This window comes from Astyanax mexicanus, chromosome 5, assembly GCF_023375975.1.
Source record: "Astyanax mexicanus isolate ESR-SI-001 chromosome 5, AstMex3_surface, whole genome shotgun sequence".
Lineage (NCBI taxonomy): Eukaryota > Metazoa > Chordata > Actinopteri > Characiformes > Acestrorhamphidae > Astyanax > Astyanax mexicanus.
The window spans coordinates 34,526,750-34,551,303 of NC_064412.1; positions in this window are offsets into that span (position 1 = coordinate 34,526,750).

A 24,554-nucleotide genomic window follows, 5' to 3' on the forward strand; every position below is an offset into this window, starting at 1 on the left:
GGATTATACACTTTTTGTAGTGTTCAATTATTAATAAAATACTGTATATTTTCTAAATTCACTATTATTTGCCTGAGGTTCAAATTCCCAGTAAGGGTCTAAGCCTAGTCTTGGGATTTACATCGAAAGGACATAAAAAAAAAAAACTAGGCTTAATCCCTGTCTGAGAATCTGATGCTACAGTACATTTTTAAAGTCAAAATACAGTACCAGTCAAAAGCTTCTCATTCAATGTGTTTTCTTTCTTTTTTATAGTTTTCTTTTTTACATTTTTAATTTTAATTTAGTTAAGCTATACAGGAACACATGTAGAATTATTTAAAAATGAAAAGTTATAGGTAAGATTAGATTCTTAGTAGCCACATTTACCTTTAAGGACAAATCTCAGTGTCTTCATGAGATAAAGTCACCTGGAATAGTTTTCTCAGCGTCTTGAAGGAGTTCTTGGAGGTGCTGAACAATAGTTGCTGCTGTTCCTTCATGCTGTGAAGCTCCAGCTCATCCCAATTAAATCACCTCAAATCACCATTTCAGTTGGGTTTAGGTCAGAGAATTGAGGAGAACAGCCTTTTACTGTTTTTACTGTTTACTAAATAATTATATATTAATGCGTGTCTACAATGTAGAACATAAGTTAAATAAAAAAAGATAGAAAGAAAGAAAGAAAGAAAGGAAAATGTTAAGAAGAATATGAAGGTGTGTCCAAACTTTAAACTGGTACTTTACATCATTTCTATCCAACGAAACTGTTCTTAACTTTGAACGAAAGTTAATTTGATCAACAGTATTTGATTGGTCTGTTTATCTAGATTTATATACACAGAGTACAGAGCGTCTACAGGGTTCATATGATGTATAAAATGTTTTTAATGTATCTGTTTTTTATTTGACAGAAGCAATTTGATATTATATGTTTATACTGAGTAATTAAAATCTAAAATAATTTAGCCTTTGCAAAATAGGACAGCTTCAGAAGCATTAAAGTCATTTTTTAAGATCTCTTTAAAAGTTCAGATATGCTTAAAAGTCACTGAAAAAAACAAGTGACTTTTGTTTTAACATGACTTATAGGAAAAAGTTTTAAGAAGATCTTACTTTTAAAATAAGAGTTATTTTGGTAACACTTTATAATTAGGGTAAATTAATCTTAACTTATCATTTATTCACACTAGTTAAGCCTATATTAATCATCAGAATTTTAATAATAATAATGTCTAATGTCTCAGTTCAGTATTATTTACAATATTCTTAAGAATTAAAATTTTGTTATGTTTAATAATTAGTCTTAACTAGTGTCCATTAATAATTAGTTGAGACATTACTTTTTTACTTTATTATTTAACAATATTTATTACTGTCATAACTACCTTACTGTAAAGTGTTACCCTGCTTTTTTATCTGTAGCATAATTTATATAGTGTATGGAGTAGCCAGAGGGTTCAAACGATGGAGATACCTGTATATTTATTTATTTATTTATTTATTTTTGTTTGTTTTAATGCATTATTGAACAACATCACTTTATTACATTATTAATACAATAATAAAAAATAGATAGGTTTTTGCAAAACTTGGCAGATTCAGATGTATTAAACTCCGAAGCTTGAATTAAATTGATTTAAATCTTCTTCGTATTCATATTTATTCTTATTTGCTTAAACATTATTGAGATTAAATTTGAAAAAAAATTTGTACAATGATCAGAAGGATTTTAATTCTCCAGAGCTGTTCTATTTTTTTTGTTTGTTTTGTTTTGTTTTTGGAAAATTGTCCATATTTTAAAAAAATATATATATTTTTGAAAACCTTTATTTAAAACACTTTTTTATGTCTTACATTTTTTTTTTACATTTAATAATAGGCCTCCATGGTCACTGTCCTCATAACATGTTTTTTCTTTTTTTCTTTTTTTTTTTACATAATATCTGTAACGTAAGTGGAGCAGACGGGTAAGCAGAGCAGACGGGAGGCAGACTTATACGCGGGTAAGACAGACTTTAATAAATAACTGATAAACAAACAAACAAACAGGGGAATAATGAATAAGTATATGTACATAAACAAACAAACAAGGGGAGACAAGTAACGAGGGGCGGAGCTACGAATAACACACACGTGATGGAAAACTACTGGAGAAACACTCTGGGAAACGGGGAAAACACAGGGAAACATAGCGAGGGCATGACAAGATCATTCAATTCATTCATGTTTCTTTTTTGCCTTATATAATTAAAATTGCTGCTTATATCATGGTTTGCTTTAATATTATACTTCATGATATATATCAAGCATAGCCTCTAAAAAAAAAAAAAATATATATATATATATATATATATATATATATATATATATATATAATATTATTATATATTATTTATGCACTGTATCCCACCCTAATATCAGGCGTTTGTGTGCGTTACTATTTTTATTTTTTTTATTTATCAGCCTCATGCCTCCTCCCTTGCTTCCCTAATGTGAACTCCACTCACTGAACAGGTCAGAGGAGCTGTGATGCTTTTCATGGTCTTTAGACGGACCAAGCCTAATAAGTTTTGACCATTGCCCGGCGCAGAGCTCCAGTTGACTTTATATAAACCCGAGCGCTTTATTAAAGCGATTCCCGCTCAGTGTCTGATTCGGTGTCCCCTCTGAGTGTCCGACCGGGAGTGCGGAGAGCGGAGGAGTCACGACGCTGTAGCTCGTCCCCGAATCGCACATATCACTCAATCTGCTTTGCTAAATTGAAAAACGTTGGACACAAAAGAGCCGGTGAAAGATTATGCCGGCGTTCTCCCCAGGACCGCCTCGCCGGTGCCGGTTTCGCCCCCGGGCTCCAGAAGCTGCTCACCGTGTGACTACAGACATCCTTCATTGAGATGGACGAGCCCGTCATAAAATCACAGGCTATGAATTCCCAAATGAAATGTCACACTGACAGTTTATAGCGGAGCCATCTTCAGAGCGACTCGTTAGCTTGACTGCTACCTGCTAGGCTCTGACATAAAGAATGACACTCGACGGAGATCATCTTCAACAAGCGATAATTTATTCACTGTTTAAGTGCTAGCGAGAGTTCGTTTTTCAAATAAAAAAAAAGAAAAGAAAGATAAAAAGGGGGAAAAAAAACCTTTCCACATGTGTCTTTTGCGTATTTTTCTTCTTCTTTCTTTTTTTATCAGCAATGATGAAGGACGGCTTTCGCTTCCTCCTCAACGCCGGCCGCGCTCAGGGCGTAACGAGCCGAACGCAGACGTCTCTCCTAACGTTTCCGCGCAATTTCCTCCACAAAAACAGCAAAAAACAGACAGACACCAATTTACCGGCATTGACACCCGATGACACGGCGAACAGCATGTTTTTGTGTACTGCCCTCTGCCAGCGTAGAGGAAGAGTGACGCAAATGACAGGCCTGTGCTCTTAGGCTCGCACTCACCGACACGCCCAGATCACTTCGCCAATTAGCAGTGCTGGCTCATCAGGCCCCATCACTGCTGCTCCACTGGAAAGCCATGATCATTTAGCGGAGTGCTTCAGTGTGTACTCACCAGAAAATCTGCAAATGCTCCCCCACGTAACCGCAGCAGAAAAAAAGAAGTGCACTCGCAGACTCGGGCGCTGGCTGGCCACGGGCGAGAGAGGGGTGTGAGAGGAGGGGGAGAAAAGAGAGAGAGAGAGGTAGAAGTCATGAAGCTCAACTCGTTGGGCTTTTTTTATTTCATACACAAACGAGAATCCTGGCTGATAGAATTATGTTTGATATATTAGCATATCGGACAATTAGGTCTTTTGTCTCGTTATGAATACTGCATTGCCTAGATCCACATGGTTTTGAATGATATTTAAGACTTTTGGATTACGATTCTTATTCTTAAACAGCATATTGTCGTCACTGTCCAATGAAAAAACATATACAGTGTCTCCAAAACAGCAACTTAGATAGATTTACTTTACAGAACTTTACAGAAAAATAGATTAAACCTTTCAATAAAAAAGTGCCACAGGGAGACGTGAAGGTGGACGCAATAGTTAAGTACATTTATGAACAAATAAAAAAAAAAAAAACACAAAAAAAAAAACAATAAACCAATACTAAAACAACAAGGAAGCAAGGAGAAAACTTGAAACAAAGAAACATGCAACCTGACTGACATAAAACACGCACAAAAACCAACAACTGAACACAAAGGGCTATATATAAACACATAAGGACACAGGAAACAGGAAACGCCTGGGAACAGGTAACAAGGGGGCGGAGTTACAGAAAGTCATGAGGGGAACACAGGGCTGGGCCGGAGACACAGAGTAACACACAAGGCCATGAGCAGGGAAACAGATGGGGGAAAAAAACACACAGACACAGAGGAGAAAGGTAAATGATGAAACAGGAGGGCAGGAAAAACATAGACAGACATGGAACAGGACGAGATCATGACAAAATCTTCTATTGTAAATTTCAATGGAAGACAATGTAAACAGAGTTTACTTCAGGCATTTTTGGAGAATTTGCCTATTGGTCCATTCATCAAGAAATTCTGAGAGAGTGTGAGAGAGAGTTTGTGTGTTCAAATGTTGTAGTAAACTAAAAATGGAGAAAAAGGAGGTTTTTTTTTTTTTTTTTTTTTTTGGACAGTGATGATACACACTGGTATGCCTAAAGTTATGAGATGGGAACCAGCAGTGTGTCCCATGAATTTTGCCATGTTTCATGGAAGATAAACAAACACTACACTGACCCACACAGGCCTACTGCCTTAAATGTTGACATGATTTCTGTTCAATTTTAAAATTTCATTATGTATAGTACACAATTAAAGAGAAGAATTAATAAGTTGTTATCAAATTAAAACACTGATGTCTTAAAAAACACTTACTTAATACATAGTATTAATTATGTTTAAATTTTTATCACTGTAACATATTGAAATACTGAGATGGCATTTTTATATTATGGCATGGGCATTATAATCACATTCTCTGGGCATCCTCTGTAAAGATGCAAATGCAAATTGTTGTGATTACTCTACTATTCTCTCTCTCTCTCTCTCTCTCTCTCTCTCTCTCTCTCTCTCTCTCTCTCGTCTCCTGCAGAGTGTTAAGTACCAGGGGATGCCCCCACACTGCTTGTGCCAATCAGAGTCTCCCTTTCTCCCAGAGGGTCCGACCCACAACCACCTCTGCCAATCAAAATGCTTAGCACTCTGGAAAGGAAACACGTAGACACGCCCCCCCCCTCCCCCCCCCCCCTCAGTGAAAGCAAGGAGGTCATGCTTTTGTTGAGGAAGTGGGGGTGGGGGGCTGGGGGGGAGAGATCAGTGTACTACAAATACAAAACATGCTTTTTTGGTTCATTTTGTTTACAATATTTTATGAATCCGGACTTGACCAAAGGAGGATGGGTCCCTATAGAGTCTTCTGTAAGGTTCCCACTAAAACAATCTTTTTCCTCTTCCTCCAAAAGCAAGATAGACTCTTGCTGAAATACCCTTGATTTTGTTCATATAATTGTACATACTCTGGTTTATTTAGAGCTTAATTTTTTGTACTATATGTATGTTTTAGCTGGCATGTACAGTATAAATGCAGTTTATCTATTACTACAGAATTTCTTTTTTATGTGAGTTGTTCAACTGCTTGTAGCTAGGCCTAAAACGTATAATAATGCCTCTGGTTTTTAATCCTTATCACTGGTTTATTGCTTTATATCTGATTAATTTCACTAGATTCATGTTCAGATGGATAAGAGTTTTTACTGAACTGGGAAAATCTGCTTTTACAGGAAACTCTAAAACTCAGCTCGCTGGTGTCACTAATTGATTTTTAGTTTTTAATATTGAACCAACTTCAGACAGACTGTAACTGTTTTAGTTTTTCTTTAACCTTGTTATTTATTTTAATTAATTTTGTCTTTTTATTTATCTAATTTTATGTTTTACCCTTTAGCCCTTTTATTTTATTTATTTTATTAATTTCATCCTTTTATTTGTTTTATTACTGCTTTTACTTTTAAACTTTTGTGGTTATTTTAGTCTTTTATTTCTTTAATTGTGTTTATATTTTATTATTCTATGTATTTATCTTTTTGTTTATTGCTCTGCATATCCTTTTATTTTGAATTATTTTATTTTTTCTTCATTAAATCTTATATTTTTTACTTGTTTTTATGATTTAAACTTTAAATTTTAAATCCTTTAAATTTTGTGTAAGCTCAGCTGCATTGAAAATAAGGGTTACCCTCAATGTATTTACAAAAAAAAATAAAATCAAATAAATATGGATGTCTTAAAGGACCATTAAGGGTTATGCTTTCTGTAATAACTCAATATGATAAGGATGTATCATCAGATATTAAGGAAACATTCTGTGTTTAAGCACTGATAGCTCTTAGTCAGTAGAGCTTCAGTCAATGTTTTTTTTTTATTTGGACTGCGCTGTATGTCACGGAAATCTGTGTGTGATGTAGCCTCTGGTTCTGCCCACCGTTCCTATTCACCTAGTCCCATTTCCAGCCTCAGGTAGTGCTCTGCGGACATGGGAATGGGGCAGACTAGTTTTCTACTGAACAGGTAATCACTGAGCTTCAGTAAGGTTGCTAATAAATTGTGTTCTATTGTGTGGGGTTTGTTATAGATAGATGGTTACTACAGTAAAGATCTGTTTTTTTTATTATTATTATTGGCTGCTAATGGAGTAGTTTCAGACTAAATTTGGTAAAGAGATTCCACTACCAGTGAAAAGAAAAGCTGTGATAGTGGAAAACAAACCAGATACCAGATACCAAAAAACGAGTGTAGTTGAGGACAGTGCAAGCAATGTAGATACTTTGCCAAGCTCATCAAAAGATGCTAACACTGCATTCACCACACAATATCATGTTCTACTCAATGTGGAATAATGTGTTACATCAAATGTAATGCCCTTGGTGAACCCCTTAAACCCTGTATGTAAACCCACACAACCCTTAAAGACAATGTTGTTGTAATAAGTATCAGTTTCATGGATCCCAAAATTGAACTCTGTGGAACTCTGCAATTTTTGATTTAAACTAAAGTGTTACTTAATTATTCACTTCAAATCAATTCCAATTGCCTGTTATAGGGATATATGGACTAATTAAACCTTCCACACACAAGTGCAGTCTACCTTGTGCAGTTCCTACACCTCGTCTACACCTCTGTTCCACACAAGTGGATCTCCTGCTGCTGAGAGTGGACCAATAGTGGAATCGAGAGCTCTCTTCACCTCCGAGCGCTGACCCCGTCCACTACAGGGAATATCAAGCGCCCGATAATTCAGCCCAAACCAAATGTTTGCGCCTGTTAGCGCTTCCCACGCCAGATATGATATTGACTCAGGATTTGTTGAATCTGCGATCGTTTATCACAAATTACAGCTGGCATATGGCTGTCGCCGCGCCGCCGGAGCGGCTTGCATTTGGGAGGACATGGGAGAACAACAGGATAAATCAATAGAGTCCATGGCTTCCGCGGACGAACGGAGGCCTCGGCGAACGCGCGGGGAGATGCGACAGCTTTTTAATAGGACCCAACATACCTCCAATCAATGCAAAACAAGCCCCCGCTCCCCTCCCCGCCCGCTCTCCGCCCGCTCCCGAATCAATGCGCTGTTTTGATGCTTGATGCTTTTTGAGTCGGAGGTGAAGCTGAGGTACGACGTGATTGAAGAACACCTGCTCCTTCACTGTGTACGTCGCTTTTTTTTCTTTTTCTTCTTCTCTGGGATAATTGCGGGTCTCAGAGCGTCAAGAGAGCCGAAAGCGAAATTTACATCGTCAGGTGAATGGCAGCCGCTGCGTTTTTTTTTTGCGTGACTGATGGATGACACATCTGCGTCGCGCCTCAATCGAGTCATTGGCGACGTTGGGGCCTCGCAGAATGGAAGGTGTGTTTTGGTGCGCACAAAGGCGGAGTGAACGCGCGCACAGTGACACACTTGTTCGGACTATTCCAGATGTTAGCGCGGATAGTGACGCTCTCATAATGCGCATCAATGCGTTTCTGTTCGCTAAGAGGAACCCTTGTGTCGGGAGTGAGAGAGCGAGTGGCTTGTGTGTGTGTGTGCTGTTGAATGTGTGTGTGTTTGTGCGTGCGTGTGTTTATCGTAAGTAAGTCTGTCTCTGTTCAGACACAGAAATATAGTTGCAGCCACAGAACACATCAGCTACTCAATCAATCAGGCTTGTCTAAAGGCCAGAAAACATACACAGTAACTCAACTATAGTGTAGTGGCCTTCACTGATGTTTCACTGAATGGCCACAGTCTCAACCTTGTACTTTTCTGATGGGTAAAAGGTTTTGATACAATGATTAGTAGTAATGTCCACTGTAAAAAAAAAAAGTCCTTAAAATTATAAACTTGTTGATTATAGAGCATTTTTTGAATTAACTCAATTTTTAGTTTGGTCCAAAGTTCGCCTAAGTTCTCCTAACTAACATTTAAGGACTGAATCACAGTTTAATCAGCAACAGATGATTACAAATGTCAAATTTAAGAAGTGTAGTTTGAGTTCATCCCTTTTATTCTGTTCACAGTTTATTTCCATTTGCAAGTTAACTCAGAAACACTATGGAATTAGTTGCATTCATTTTAAAATGCATAAAAAGTTATATTTTACAGTGAGACAATGCAGAGCTTACTGTAGCAGTATACAATCACTGTGAGAATATCAATTTTGTCCAATTTAAAATGAGTGTGACTATGTATAACTGTGTATTACAAAGTTTTTTTTGAGTCCATTTAGTCTAGCTCAGCCCAAAGATCTTCTAACTTACTAAACGTTTTAAGAAGTCTTTACCTGTTAATGCGAATAAAAAATGAACAAATTAAGAGGGATGAACTCAAACTACACATAAATGTACACATCTGTAAACTCAAAAGCACTTTTTAAGTAGCTACAACAATTTTAATTGAGATACAATCGATATTTTACAGTGGGATAATGCAGATCTTGTATTTTGAGACTTTTTTTAGTTACACTTGTCTATTTTAACTAACAATTCTAACTTACTTATTAATTTCTTTTTTATTATTTTTTGTTTTTCCATACTTTCTCCCAAATGTAGTAATTTCTGTCCCACTTTATAATAAGTGTTGATATCTGTGTAATTAATCTGTAACAATCATGTAATAACAGTGTAACTGCTGATTAAGTACATAATTGTTACAGATTAATTACAGCTGTACAGGTTTTGTAATTAGATTTCTCCGCTTCAATTTGTGTTTAATAAGACAGCAGCTTTTGTGTGCTATGTAATTAAAGCTGTAATTGTTTTTGATTACTAAAAAAAAATTATTCATATTTCTTTATATCTGCTATTTCTAGCTGACCTTAATACACACGTGAAATTACATAATCTGTACTAGTGTAATCAATCTATTATAATGTGTATAATTTGTAACCACACAGTTATTAAAGTGACTTAACCATGCAGTTATTAAAATTTAACCATAAATTCCAGTTCCCTTCCAACGTTGTGTCAGAAAGGCAAGGCAAGGATAGTATAACAGTTTCCTGGGTGCTTTGGTTCTAATTCCTAAATTCCTGGTCCAGCAGGCTTTGGGAGATTGCTGGTTTAAATCCTAGTTATGCAGCTTGCCATCAGCTGCCGGAGCCCTGAGAAAGAAAAATTGGTCTTGTTCTTTCTGGGTGGGTTGATGCTGACTGTTTCTCCTCATCACTTCTAAGGTGATGTCGATCAGCACAAGGCGTCTGTGAGCTGATGTATCAGAACTGAGTCGCTACGCTTTCCTCCGAATGCACTGTGATGCTACTCGGTAATGCTGCATGAGTTGGCCTGGTTAAATTGGGGAGAAATTCGATACATGTTCTGAATCGACAGCAACATTACATTCTAAAATATTTAAAATCCACAATTGTTTCCCATGAGTTTAACCATGTCTCATGGAAGTTAAAAAACTCAACTCTGAACTGACATGTGGGATATGCTTCTAGGGCCTCCTGCATTGAATGTAGATGTGATTTCGGTTTCAGTCACTTGGAAAAAATTATCTGTTGGCACAGACTACTCGAGCCAGAAACTGCCAGTCACGATCATTACCACCAGCAGCACCCACTGTCTGCTATGGGTTGCTATGCCTTCTATGACGTATTCCTGGTTTAAATGATGTTAAATATCCATTCTTCTGGTACTGTCTACCCCATTGTCAGGCCTTGCTTCAACCTCACTCACAAGAAAACACCTCACAACACATACAGATGTGGGTTTTCCCAAGCTAACCCCTGAGGTAACCCTACAAAGTGCAATACTATGACTTCATCATTGACAAGGTCAATCATGTTACAAAAGTTGGGCCAATGTAGAGTTAGGAATCTTGCCCAAGGACTCTTATTGGCACCACCAGCCAATATGCTTCAGAGAAATGGCGCCTAGCGATACAATGAAACCTTAACAAAGTATGAGTATAAGTTAAAGTATGAATATTCATTTTAAACACTAAAATACATAAAACATATGATACATTTCAATTGTACTAAGTATTTTAATTGTTTTTTTGTTTTTTTTACGATGTTTCTACGACATTTTCTTTGAAATTACAGTGGTCATTTTTTTTTAACCGGACCTCAGAGGACAGCTGGGTAATGCCCACACTTGTATAAGTTATGAGGTGCTATCTTGTGAGTGAAGCTGAACACAGGCAAAGAGAACGCAGTGAGCAAAAGTGCAAAGAAAAAGTCTTTGTAAGATGCTTTGTATTATGGGATGGAGGAAGGTAGTGAATGACATAACTTGCCCCAGGAGTAATGGACATTGTCAGATGATTAATTTGACCCTGATTCTCCTCTTAATCTCCCTCTCTCTTTCTCTCTTTCTTTTTTTCTTCGCTGTCTACCTCTCTCTCTTACTTTCTCGTTCACTCTCCATCTACTTCTCTCTCTCTCTCTCTCTCTCTCTCTCTCTCTCTCTGTATTGACGAGTCCCCCGCTGAGCTCCTGCACTCAGGTAAGACTAACTGCTGTCTTGTCAGTGCGGATCTCCTCTCATTTATCTTCCGCTGGCTGTTGGCTGGAGCGCAGCGCGGGGCACGGGGACAATAATTTGCCCCCTTCGGCCCCCCCACCTCCACTATGGATGCCAATCGATGATTATGCAGTAGTGCTATTGACTGGCTGGGCATGGCCTGGAGTTCGCAAACCCTCCCTCCTCCAATACACACACCTCCACACAGTGCGGAACACTGCTCTGAGAGAACCATTCAGAGCTGAAATATACAGTATATTTACAGAATATAAAAAAATATATCATTAAATAATATTATAAATCATATTAATGTGCTCATACTTATCACCATAATAAAAAAATCTTGTTTTAACCCAACAAAAGCAGTTCAATTAACGACACATTTGAAGTAAATAAATTAATACTGTATGTACATAACATTCTGATATAGAAATATAGAATATATATATATATATATATATATATATATATATATAAAACAGAATCTGTATCTGAATACAAGTTGTATATTATTAATTATTGAATCTACAAGCTTTAGTTTATAAATCTTTAATTAGATGTGTAAATAAAATATATATATATATATATATATATAATCTGCTGTAGATTTAACAAGTATAAATAACAACATAACGTCCTGAACAAGGTGTTTTAGATATGCTGCCGACACGAGTCTTTAACTGAATTATAACTGGATTAGGTTGTAGTTAAGTTAGGATCTAGGCCAAAGTTAAGTTTTAGGCTAAGGTTTAGATTAACTTTTTGGTTGAAATTATAATCAGATTTAGGATTATTATAGGTTATGGCTAGGGTAAAGGTCAGGTTTTGGATTTGCGGTTAAAGTTGCGGTTTGAGTTAAAATAAAGCTCAGGGTTAATTTATGGGATGGAGGATTAGGGCCAGGTCTAGACAGTTTATGAATTACAATTAGGTTTTGTATTTAAGGGTTAGGTTAGGGCCAGTATTAGATTCTGGAATGGATTAAGATTAATGTTATAATTAGGTCCAGGTCTAGATACATGTTTCAAATTAAAATTAAGATTAGGGCTAGGATTAGATTATGACTTTAAGGTTAGAGTTGGGATTAGATTTATTGTTTAAGGACAAAATTAGGATTAGATTTTGGGTTTGGGTTTAAGGTCTTCAGAATTAGGATTAGGGCCAGGGTTGGCATTTGTGATGGATTGAGATTAAGATTAGGTAAGGTAAGGTAACATAAGGGTCAGGTCTAGACATCAATTATGAGTTAAGATTAAGATTAGGGTTGGAATTCGATTTTGTGTATTTTTGTGTAAGTTTTGGGTTTGATGTTGCGGTCAGAGTTGAGGTCAGAATTGGGGTTAGCTTTTAGCATGAATTAGGGTTAGGTCCAGGCCTAGACATAGGTTTTGAATTTAGATTAAGGTAAGATTTAGAATTAGGGTTAGGATTACCGTTTTGGTGTGAAGTGGAATATAAAATCAGAATTATGAGCCAGATTAGGGGATGTTTTGGAATTAAGTTTTAGAATCAAGTAGTTAGGTTGAGGTTGAGGTTAGTGTTGGAGCTAGAATTAGGATTAGGCATGTGGTTAAGATTAAGGCTAGTATTTGGATTAAGGGCATAAGCCTAGGATAAGGGCCTAGTCTGCGTAATGTAGAATATTGACATTACATCAATATAATGTAATTGATGTACCAACAGCATTAACAGCATCTTTAAAGCATTTATTACAGTGATTTACTGATTTAAAATAAAATCTTAATCTTAATCTGAATTGTTTTGTATTATAACATGTTAATGTAGAGCAGAGTGTCGTATGTACGGTGTGTAAAGCTGGTAATTAAGCTCCTGTGAAACCTCTCCGTCCTGAGTGCTGCGGGGCCATTTGCTGTCCCAGATACATACGCAGCATATGATATTGATGACTGGGGAGATGTGGCGTTTAATCAGGTTTATTGATCAGGGCAGGACCGTTCCACCGGTCGTCCGTGGAGAGGACAGTGTGAGGATCGAACAGAGTGGGAGGAGGGGTTGATGGGGGAACCGGAGTCCTGCTCTGGAGAGTCGCTCTCGAACGCACCTACCGCAAACACTCTGCGCTTTCATCCGCTCGATACCAGATTCAATCACTCTAAACCAGGGGGAAAAGCTTTCAGTGCGCTCTCTCCAGCTGTTTCCTGCAGCGATTACGAGTTTCGTAATGAAAAGACACTCGATATCCGAGGTATCCGGGAGCATCACGCAGGCCCCAGCTTGCGTGGTTTGGTTTTAGCGAGGATCGGCCTGGCTGACTGCTGGCAAATTCAGCTTTACCGACGTTCACGGCTAAACCAGCAGGTATTAACGTCTCCATGAGATACAGTACATAGATTCAAAGTTCATACAGAGGTTAGCAGATAACCTCACCTGGACCCTGAACTTAGCAGATAACCTCACCTGGACCCTGAACATCAGCTCTACAGCCAAGAAAGCCCAGCAGCGTCTCTACTTCCTCCGGAAGCTGAGAAAGGCCCGTCTCCCTCCACCCATCCTCACACTCTTCTATAGAGGGACCATTGAGAGCATCCTAAGCAGCTGCATCACTGCCTGGTTTGGGACCTGCACCGTCTCTGACCGCAAGACCCTCCAGCGTATTGTGAGGACAGCTGAGAGGATCATCGGCGTCTCTCTCCCCTCCATCACGGACATTTACACCACCCGCAGCATCCGCAAAGCAACCAGCATTGTGAATGACCCCACTCATCCCTCACACGAACTGTTCTCCCTCCTGCCTTCGGGAAGAACGTACCGCAGCATCCGGTCCAGCACGACCAGATTCTGCAACAGCTTCTACCCCCAAGCCATCAGACTCCTCAACTGCAGAGACTGAACTGATGGTTTTTCTGTACATGCACACACACTCTTACCCCACTTACCCCAGAAAATGAAAAGCACTAAAAACCCTACTATCTCACTGGACTCTATTGCACACTGTGTAATAGAGGTAATTACTACCTCACTGGTCTTTTTTGCACACTTTTTGCACACTGCATAATTTGCACACTGTCTTGTTATTTATTATTCTTTGTCTGTATTGTGTTGTATTGTCTGTCTGCACTTTTGTACTGTTGCACTATTGTTCTGTCTACACTGTGTTTATGTGCACCATGGTCCCTGGAGGAACGTTGTTTCGTTTCACTGTGTACTCTGTATATAGCTGAAATGACAATAAAAACCACTTTGACTTTGACTTTGAACATTAACATACCGTTTCTGTATGATGTATAGGCCTGGAAACACGCATCCTTAATTGCATTGTCTACATTGTCTAAAACGGCACCTGTTAAGGGTTGAGACACACAGTCAACGCATCATTGCGTTAACATTGACAGCATTATTAGTAATGTACAGTCATGTCCAAAAGTATTGGCACCACTGAAATGTGTTGAATTACACATGTTTTGTTATATACATGTTTATTTTGTTTAATATTGAAACAACACAAAACAGAGAAATAAAATCAATTTAATTTCACTCAAAACTCCTAACTAAAATGGACTAGACAAAACAATTGGCATCTCCTCTGAGAAAATGTTTGTGCATAGAAAAATCGCATGGGTCTTCCAGCAGGACAATGACCCCAAACATACAGTACTTCAAAAAGCACCCAAAACCTGTAACCTGTAATACTTACCTGATAACTTTCCTTAGGGGATTCGTGGTCTGCCAGCTCTCTCATGGGTGATCAAAGGGCCCTCGATTCACTAGTGGGGAGGGGGGTGAGACTGCTGCTCTGTAAAACCTGTGGGGGGGGAAAGGGAAATGTTATTAATAATATGTTGTGTAAATACTTACCGGTAAAGTGTATTATTTTGGGGATGAGACATGTCTGTAAATAACTGATAACAGTAGTATGTATAAATTAATGTTGTTTCTGTATGTTTATATGTATGTTTTAGTCACCCCTAGTAATGGTAGCAGCCAATTGTTTGGTGGGTGGGGCTACAGCCTTAAAAGGGGAGGCGTGACTAAACTTGGGGCTCCTCTTTGTATTTGAAAATGGCGTTGTTAGAGGGAGGTAGGGTTTTAATTTAATTTCACTCAAAACTCCTAACTAAAATGGACTAGACAAAACAATTGGAACCTCCTCTGAGAAAATGTTTGTGCATAGAAAAATCGCATGGGTCTTCCAGCAGGACAATGACCCCAAACATACAGTACTTCAAAAAGCACCCAGAAATGGATAGAAACAAAGTGCTGGAGAGTTAACCCCAGCCACTGAACCCCAGCCTGTTTTGGTGTGTTTTTGTCAGTTCCTCTTTTACTTGTTATAACACAGTTATGCTAGGAGACAACTAAATGCTATTATTTTTCTTTATACCAGAAGACATTAAGATGCTTAAAAATGTAATAATTTGAGATGTAAATTCTTCCAGAATGTGTACATTTTCATGGAATTTATCATATTTTGATCAAAATTTTACCCAGCAAATGATTTTTTGTTTTTTGTACTTAGTTCTGAATGCATTTTTGAATTAATATTTTTGACTTCAAATAAACTCAACACAAGAGTTTTCTTTTCATTAATAGTTAGATTAGAGTGTATATTAGTTAAAAGTACAAGGATTTTGTTGTTAGATCAATACATGGCTTATTACTGAGACAGAATACATGAGCAGCACCAGTCAGTTTTATGTTGCTTGATTTTTCCCACCTTTAGATTTTTTTAAATCACTGCAGTTCAGCGCGAGGTCAATGTATTTATTTTTATTATTATTATTATTTTTTTTTTTAGAAACAATAGGGTTCCCTGTTTATCACAATGTATGAATCATGTTGGTGCGTTGAAACATTGAAGTAATTAACCTGTATAAAAAAGTTATAGACTCAATTTGCATCAGTTGGGATTATAAGGGTTAAGAAGTGCCTAGATAGATAGATAGATAGATAGATAGATAGATAGATAGATAGATAGATAGATAGATAGATAGATAGATAGATAGATAGATAGATACTTTATTGATCCCCGAGGGGAAATTCTAGACATCCAGCAGCAGGTATGTATAGCACACAAAGTTACAAAAAAATATAAGATACATATAAATACATATAAATACAATAAAATAAAAGGCACCCATCAAATATGAAAGACCTGGAGAGGTTTGCAAAAGAAAGGTTGTCCAAAATTCAAGTTGAGAGTTGTGAGAAGCTTGTTGACAGTTATAGGAAGCAGCTGATTTTAAAGTGTGCCAATAATTCTGTAAGTATGTAGAGAAACAGAAAGACTACATTCTGTAATAATAGAACTACAAAGTGCTAATAAGCCATGCAATGAACTTCTTTCTTTAAAATCTTTAAAATCCTTGTACTTTTAACAAATAAACTCTCTAATCTAACTATTACTGTAAAGAAAACTTTTGTGTGATTTGATTTGAAGTCTGTACAAAAAAAAAAACAGATGCTGGGTAAAATTTTGATCAAAATATGATCAATTCCATGAAAATTTACAAATTCTGGAAGCATTTACATTTCAAATAATTACCTTTTGGTATGAAAAATGAAAAATAATAGCATTTAGTTGATTCCTAACATAACTGTGTTATAGCAAGTGAAAGGGGAACTGACAAAAACACACCAAAACAGGCTGGGGTTCAATGGGTTAACTCTCCAGCACTTTGTTTTCATCAAATTCTGGGTGCTTGTTGAAGTACTGTATGTTTAGGGTCATTGTCCTGCTGGAAGACCCAAGCAAATTTACTATGCACAAACATTTTCCCAGAGGAGATGCCAATCATTTTGTTTAGTCCATTTTAGGAATTTTAGGTGAAATGATATTGATATTGCATAAGTATTAGAAACTACTAGAAAGTGTAGAAACAAGAAAATGTTCACAATATTCTGACTGAACTGTGTGATTACCTTTCCTGCAGAACCGTCAGTAGAGTATCTGTAAGATTCTGTACATACATCCTGTACATCTCATTGTTCCTGTACATCGTCCCTGTTGGAGGACCATTAGTCTTTAGCTTCTTAACTAGACTCTCTCTCTCTATCTCACCTGATTGACACTCCATTCCCAGTGTCATTATCCAGCTCCTCTCTCACGGTGTCTGATGGAGTTTCAAGGCTGAGTAATTTGACACGCTTCCTCTCCTGCTCTTTGACCAGCCATCGGTGCATAAGCATCCGTAGCACCTTTGAAGTGATGTTTGAGTGTCTGAGCATGCTCAGTGAGAGTGACGCCTTCTACTACCTCCAGAGTAATTGCTGCTACTGCTGCTACTACTCCAGAGACTGGAGCTGCACATACTGCTTTGATGAATCTTTGAAGCTTCAAAAACCTTCATAACTTTTAGTGGAAGTCAATGTTAAACAACATGATCTCACAGAGAAAGGTCCATATACCAGTGGCGATTGCTCTAAGACTGCAAGGGAAGCTCAGCTTCCCCTAAAATGTAAAAAAAAAAAAAAATGATAATATAAATATATACTGTTGTGTGTACATGTCACTGATTAAATATGCGCTACAACGCGCTGAACTTTAGTTCAGAATCAGCTTCTTATCACTGGTAACGCCGCGGCTTTCCTCTCACTCATTCCTGCAGCTTCACAGCGCTGCTTTAAACAGTGCGGACGCTGAGCGTCCACAGACTTCAATAGAGGAGCAAAGCGTGCAGCGAAACGAGACGAGTCATTGGATAAATGCTGGGCTTTGTCCCGCCCATCGGACGCTCAGCGTCTCTGGGGGTCTATGGAGCAGTGGGCTGGCCTCAGCCAGGGCTCAGCTTCTGCATGATGATTGGATGATCTGTCTGAGGCGGAGTCCCTTTTTGATTGACAGTGAAATGAGCGAATCAGCGATCTTTGACTAGCGACAAATCCAGCTTCTATTCCTGGTGCTTTTCTGTAGCTGCTTGTGTTTGGAGACTGACTTCTATCACTCTTTCTGACTTCTATCACTCTTTTCTATCACAGTTTCTGTCCAGCAGGTGCTGCTCAGCCTCATTAAAAATAATTTAAATAATTAAAAATAATAAAGGGATTATTCAATGAAATTAAAACTGTCCAAAAAGGAAATAAATTTACCTGGATTTATTTTTCCTTTACCAACTTTAAAGATTTTGCGTAATGTTTTTTTTACTGATCATTTTATGTTTATTCATGTCATAGCGTCTTTTTTATGTAATTGTTCAATGTAAAGAATAGGTACCTTTTTGTGGTGTGGTGAAAACTTGAAAATAATGCCTTTTGTTTACAAAAAAAAAAAAACATCTCAGGGAGAGTAGAATTTACGTATAAATAAAACGACATATGTTAAGATGTAGGCCGAAATGGAGCTTCCTCTCCTTGAAAGACCAGCATCCGCCACTGCCACATACAGTAAGTCAAGGGTTTCAGTCCAAAATTGTGACCTAACCACAGTTTGAACTGTTGATTGAAGTACACCCTAGTGATTTTTTTTATAAAAGTACACTAAGCATTATTATTCTATAGTGAACTAAAGGGTTCTTGTAGTCACATTATCAATCAGTGTGTTTAAAGAGTGCCAAAATAGAACAACCTTTTTTTGTACTTATTATACTTAAATTGTATAAAAAATAGAACAAACATTGTGCTAAATGTACTTAACTATACTAAAACGGAACTATTTTAAATATACCTAAATACCATTTAAACATACTACTACATGTATCCAACCTCATATTTTAAATATGCTTACAGTAAAATTATAATACAATTAATGAGTATTACAACTGTTTTACTATTATAAACCAGGTATAACAGGAATGTACTAAGAATTGATGTTCGATATATGTAATCTATTTACATTAGAATACAAGCATGCTTCTTGTTCCTGTCTTTTGTATTATGTTTAATTTTTGGCGTGTTACAAATGTATTTCATTTTTTTTTATTTAGTAGTAGTAATTTCTTAAAAGTTACATGACACATTGTACTTTAAGTGAACTTCTGTAACAGTTGTTTTTAAAACACTTCGCTAAAAATGTACAAAATATGTTTTATGCTAAATAAGTATTTTAAAAGTATACTGAATTACATTAAACTAAAAGTGTACTTTTTTTTTTAAGTATGATTTACTTTCAGACATTTTAATGAAAGCATAATATTTATGTGCTTTTAATATATTTTAAGTAAGTGCATAAATCTGTACAGCATGCAATATACAATATATTCAATATATTTTAAGTACAATTAAGTCTATATTTTTTTTTCTCCAGGGTACAAACAGAACAAAGACACATAATCAGTTTAATCCACCGTCATGTACTCAAAAAACAAACAAACTAAAAAAAAGCTAAGAAACATCTCTGGGAGACAATCTTGGAGAAAATTGTCAGTTTATCTACTTTTTTTTGCAGAATTAATGAACTGAAATGAATAAAGAAACAGGATGAAGTAAGGATGGCTCATCTCACTTTTGGTAGGGTTAAGGTTAGGTTTAGGTGCAGATTAAATTGTAGGATAAGGTGTAGGTTATAATTAGCTTTTTGAGTTGATTAAGATGCGGCTAAGGTTTGGTTAAGCTTAGGTTTAGGTGAAGGTTAGGGTTCGGTTTAGGTGTAAATTAAAGCAGAGGATAAGGCTGGGTTGTGATTAGGTTTGTGTGTGGATTAAAATGTAGGTTATATTTAGGTTCAGATATAGGATAAGACTGTGCTAGGATTAGGTTTAGGATAAGGCTACACACACTTGCCAAAAAGTTCCACATTAGTCGTGCCAGTCAAAAGAATATTTACCCAAAGTCCTGGGGATCATCAAGATAGGTAGCAGTATTTTTTTTTTCTGCAGTTCTTTAAATGTTGTTCTGGGTTCTTTTGTGACCTCCTGGATGAGTTGCCCATGTCCTTTTTGGAGTAATTTCAGTCCTGGGAAGGTTCACCAGTGTTCCATGTTTTCTCCATTTTTGACAAATAGCTCTCACTGTGGTTTGCTAGAGTCCCAAAGCCTTAGATGTGACTTTGTAGACTTTTGCAGACTGATAGATGAATCTCAATGTCTTTTTTTTTCTCATCTGTTTTTTGTTTAATTCCTTTAGATGTGATGCATTTTGAGGACTTTTAGCTGCTTCATTTTGTCATTAAGGTTAATTTTTAATTGATTTCTTGATTCTATAGGTAGTAATCTGGCAGTAATCAGGCCTGGTTGTGGTTTGTAGTGAAATTGAACTCAGCTTTACAAAAAGTGTGATTAATCACAGTTAATTTTAGGGGGCAAACACTTGGTTTGGATAGTTTTTTTTTCCCTTAATGAATGAAATCATCATTTACAAAAGTGCTTTTTGTATTTACTTATTCATATTTGTCTGAAATCAATTATTGTTTGATAATCTAAAAGTATGCAAGTATGACACCAATGCAAAAACTAAAGAAATCTCTAAGTGGGCAAATTCTTACATATACACTCCACTGTATACTGTATATAATGCAATGTATACTTGTAAAATCCCGTGTGGACGCCCTGCCCTGGTGCTGAGTGTGTAAATGAGAGAGGCTTCCTCTATAGCTGCTTTAATGTGTCACATGATCGCTGTGTTGCGGCTCTAACCGCTCTTCATCCTCTCGTGGGAGCGCGAATCGCTGCCAAATTACAAAAAACACCGCTTACACTCCGAGTAATACCTGCTAATGATCGCCGGTCTTCAGCTGGCTGCAGGACGTGCCGCCGCACGTGTGCTCATGCAGGTTTTTTTTTTTTTCCCTGGCTCTATTCAATGTCACACGCACGCACACACACACACACACACATAAGCTTTTTGTAATAGATGCTAATGCAGGAACACCTGTCACTGCTGCACTTACGTCCCTCTTTACTCTCATCCTAAGAAGATTATGCACGCTAATCCCAGGTATTCCAGCTAGAAAAAATATATATAAAATATATATATATATATATATATATATATATATATATATATATATATACACACAAATACATACACTCCTACTCCATATTTTCCATCCCGACTACTAAACCTGCACAACTGCCAAGCTGTTTATCTGTACGTTAGTTTTTTTATTTATCCCTCCCTCCCTCACTCTTAGACTGTATCCTAGGCCCTTTTTAATACAAGTCGTCAGGGAATTCATTGTATTATGGAATATGTGGTGTATACTTCAGAAAATTGAGTGTACACTACTACATTTTCAGTGTATAATAAGTAATAGACTGTATGTTACAGAATATACTGTATACAATATGAAATATTCTATATATGACAGAATTATCTGTTTATTATGGAATATTTTGTGCATATTCTGTGAATTGTTTAATGTTCTGTATATTATAGAATATTGTGTGTATTACAGAATATTCTGTATATTATGGAATATTATGGAATAGTCTGTGTACTATGAAATATTCTTTGTGTTATGTAATTATCTGTATATTACGGAATGTTTTGTGTTTTGCAGAAAATTTGATAGGCTATATTATGGATGATTCTATGGAGTTATTATGAAATTATCTGTGCAATATGGAACATTCTGTGTCAAGGCAAATGTGTAAGGCAAATCACTGATCAAAAAGTAGTAAAAACCAGCAGCACTTGTTGACTGGAGAATTCCCCATTTATTGGAGGTACAAAAAAAATAACCTACAGGTTTCGGCACCCAGGCCTTCATCAGGGTTAATAAAAGACAAAAGTTTAAAACACGTCAGCTTCAGCTTCAACACACGCACATGATTACGAAACAACCAATTAAAACTCTACATAAGTATTGAAGGTCACATAATCAGCCAATAAGAGGCTAGTTGAAATACACACATAAACATAGTCCACATCTCCATATTTGGAAGTTTACCTGTTACGGATGATGAAGGGGATGAACATAAATGCAGAATATTTATAATTTTATTAAATTAACAAACTAAAACAAACTAACAAACAAACAAACAAACAAAAGACAAAGAAGGCTTGAATCAAAGGGGCTTATATACAAGAGGAGGGAACAGGAAACTGGAAACACCTGAGCATCAATCAAGAGGGGGCGTGGTTACAAATAAACTGATGACAGGGTGGGGATAGGGCGGAGACAGGACCAAAACACAACAGAAGCACATGGCTGGGAAACACATGAAAGGTAAACAGAGGGGAGGAGCACAAGGGAAGCAAATAAGAGAGAAACACAAGACAGACATGGGCTAAGCCGTGACATCACCTTTGTCAAATGGGAAGAGGCAGTATTGTTCTTTACATTGTTTCATGATCAATGGATGAACAGAAATGCTTCAAATTTACTTGGAATAAAGTCAGTTTTACTTGAAATTAAATGTCTTTTTTTAAATGTCTTGTCTGTACCTGTACCACTGGTAACTGTTATATTTCTGAACTGAATGTGCATGTGATTTGTGATTTCTGAGTTGCTTATTTTTTTAATTACATGGACAATCTTAGGCAGTCACGATCATTACTAGCCACTATGCTGTCTGCTAAAGAAGAAGGAGGACAAGAAAGAATAACGTATAGAGACAAAAAAGAAAAAAAAGAAGAGGAAAAGAAAGTTAGAGAAAAAGATGTAGTGGACAGCATAGTGGCTAGTAATGATCGTGACCGGCCTCATCTGGCTAGAATTGTCCATGTAAAGAGATACGAAATCCAAAATCCCCATCCACATTCAGTTAGGTTAGTTAACAGTTGGTACAGACGAGGCTGAAGGCTGTACTGTGTAAGAGTGTGTAAGAGTTGTGTGTTTGGCTGTCTGGGTGCAGTGTATTCAGATGAGGCTGGTTTTGTGTTTAAAGCAGGTGTTATCCTGCACTAATTACTGCTTTCTTGCTCTCTTTTCATCAGGATTTTTTTTCCCACAGCACCCTGGTCGTCCTATCTTCTTATACACACACACACACACACACACACACACACACACACACAGAGCCCCACACTGCGAGTTAACTGTGAATGAGTAATTCGGATGGCAGGGGGGCGCGGCTGCTATTTCAGAGTTTGGAGCGGCTCATTACACGAGGTGCGATCATCTCCACTCCGCTTAGGTGATGCTACCGGCTTCTTCACCTAACCCACCACCACAGACAATTTTATTCACTGTTACAGAGAGAGAGAGAGAGAGAGAAAGAGAGAGAGAGAGAAATGAGAAGGAAGACAGAAGGAAAGATGGACAAGTGGAAGAGAGGGAGAGCTAAAGACAAAAAGAAGAAAAAAGGGCAAGCAAAATAGGGAGAGGTCATATCATTGACACAAAGGAGGAAGACATGATATATGAGAGAGAGAGAGAGAGAGAGAGAGAGAGATGAGAAGGAAGACAGACAGAAAGAGGGAGAAGTGCAACAGAGGGAGAGCTAAAAAGCTAAAAAACAAAGAGGGCAAGAAAAAGGGGGGGAGAGGTCATACTGTAGTTACGAAAGAGGAAGACATTATATATGAGCGAGAAAGAGAGAGAGAGAGAGAGAGAGAGAGAAGAGAAGGAAGACAGAAGGGAAGATGGACAAGTGGAAGAGAGGGAGAGCTAAAGACAAAAAGAAGAAAAAAGGGCAAGAAAAATAGGGAGAAGTCATATCATTGACACAAAGGAGGAAGACATGATATATGAGAGAGAGAGAGAGAGAGAGAGAGAGAGAGAGAGAGAGAGAGAGAGAAATGAGAAGGAAGACAGACAGAAAGAGGGAGAAGTGCAACAGAGGGAGAGCTAAAGACAAAAAGAAGAAAAAGAAAAATAGGGAGAGGTCATACTGTAGATACGAAAGAGGAAGACATTATATATGAGCGAGAAAGAGAGAGAGAGAGAGAGAGAGAGAGACAGAGAGAGAGATGAGAAGAAAGACAAACAGAAAGAGGGACAAGTCCAACAGAGGGAGAGCTAAAGACAAAAAGAAGAAAAAGAAAAATAGGGAGAGGTCATACTGTAGATGTGAAAGAAGAAGACATGATATATGAGAGAGAGAGAGGAGTGAAAAAGCAACAAGAAGGAGACAGACATGAAAAGGTGGGAGAGAAAAGACAAAAAAGAAAGAAAACCAGAAGACAGAAAGTGAAAAAAAAGAATATGGAGAGAAAGAATAAGAAAAAAATAAGTAGAACAGGGTTAAAGAGAGGCAGAGCAAAAAAGAGAAAAAGAAGAAAAGTATGAGAAAAGTAAAAGAAAGAAAAAATACAAAGAGATCACAGAAAAAAAGAGAAAAACAGATGTACAAGAAAAGTGAAAGAGAGAAAGAGAGAAATATGAAATAGAAGAAGAAGCAATAATAGTAGTAGAGAGACATAAAAAGATGGGAGAGAAAAGTAGAGATAAAGAGTAATGAAGAAGGGATGGAAAGGGAAGACAGAAAGTGAAAAAGAAAAAAAGTAAGTAAAGAAAAGAGAACAATAAGGCAGAATAGATAAAGATGGATGTCTTGAATATGGAGGAAGAACGACATGCAATAATGGAAAGAGATAAAACAGAGGGATAGGAAAACTAATGCACGAAAACAAGGTAGTACAATGCAGGAGAAACAGAGAGAGACTAAATAAGGAAAAGGAAGAAAATGAAAAAAAAAAGTTACAAATAGAGAGGGAAGAGATAAAGAGGGTTAGACAGTGACAGACAAAAAGAGCAAAAGAAAGAGAGAATAAAAAAAG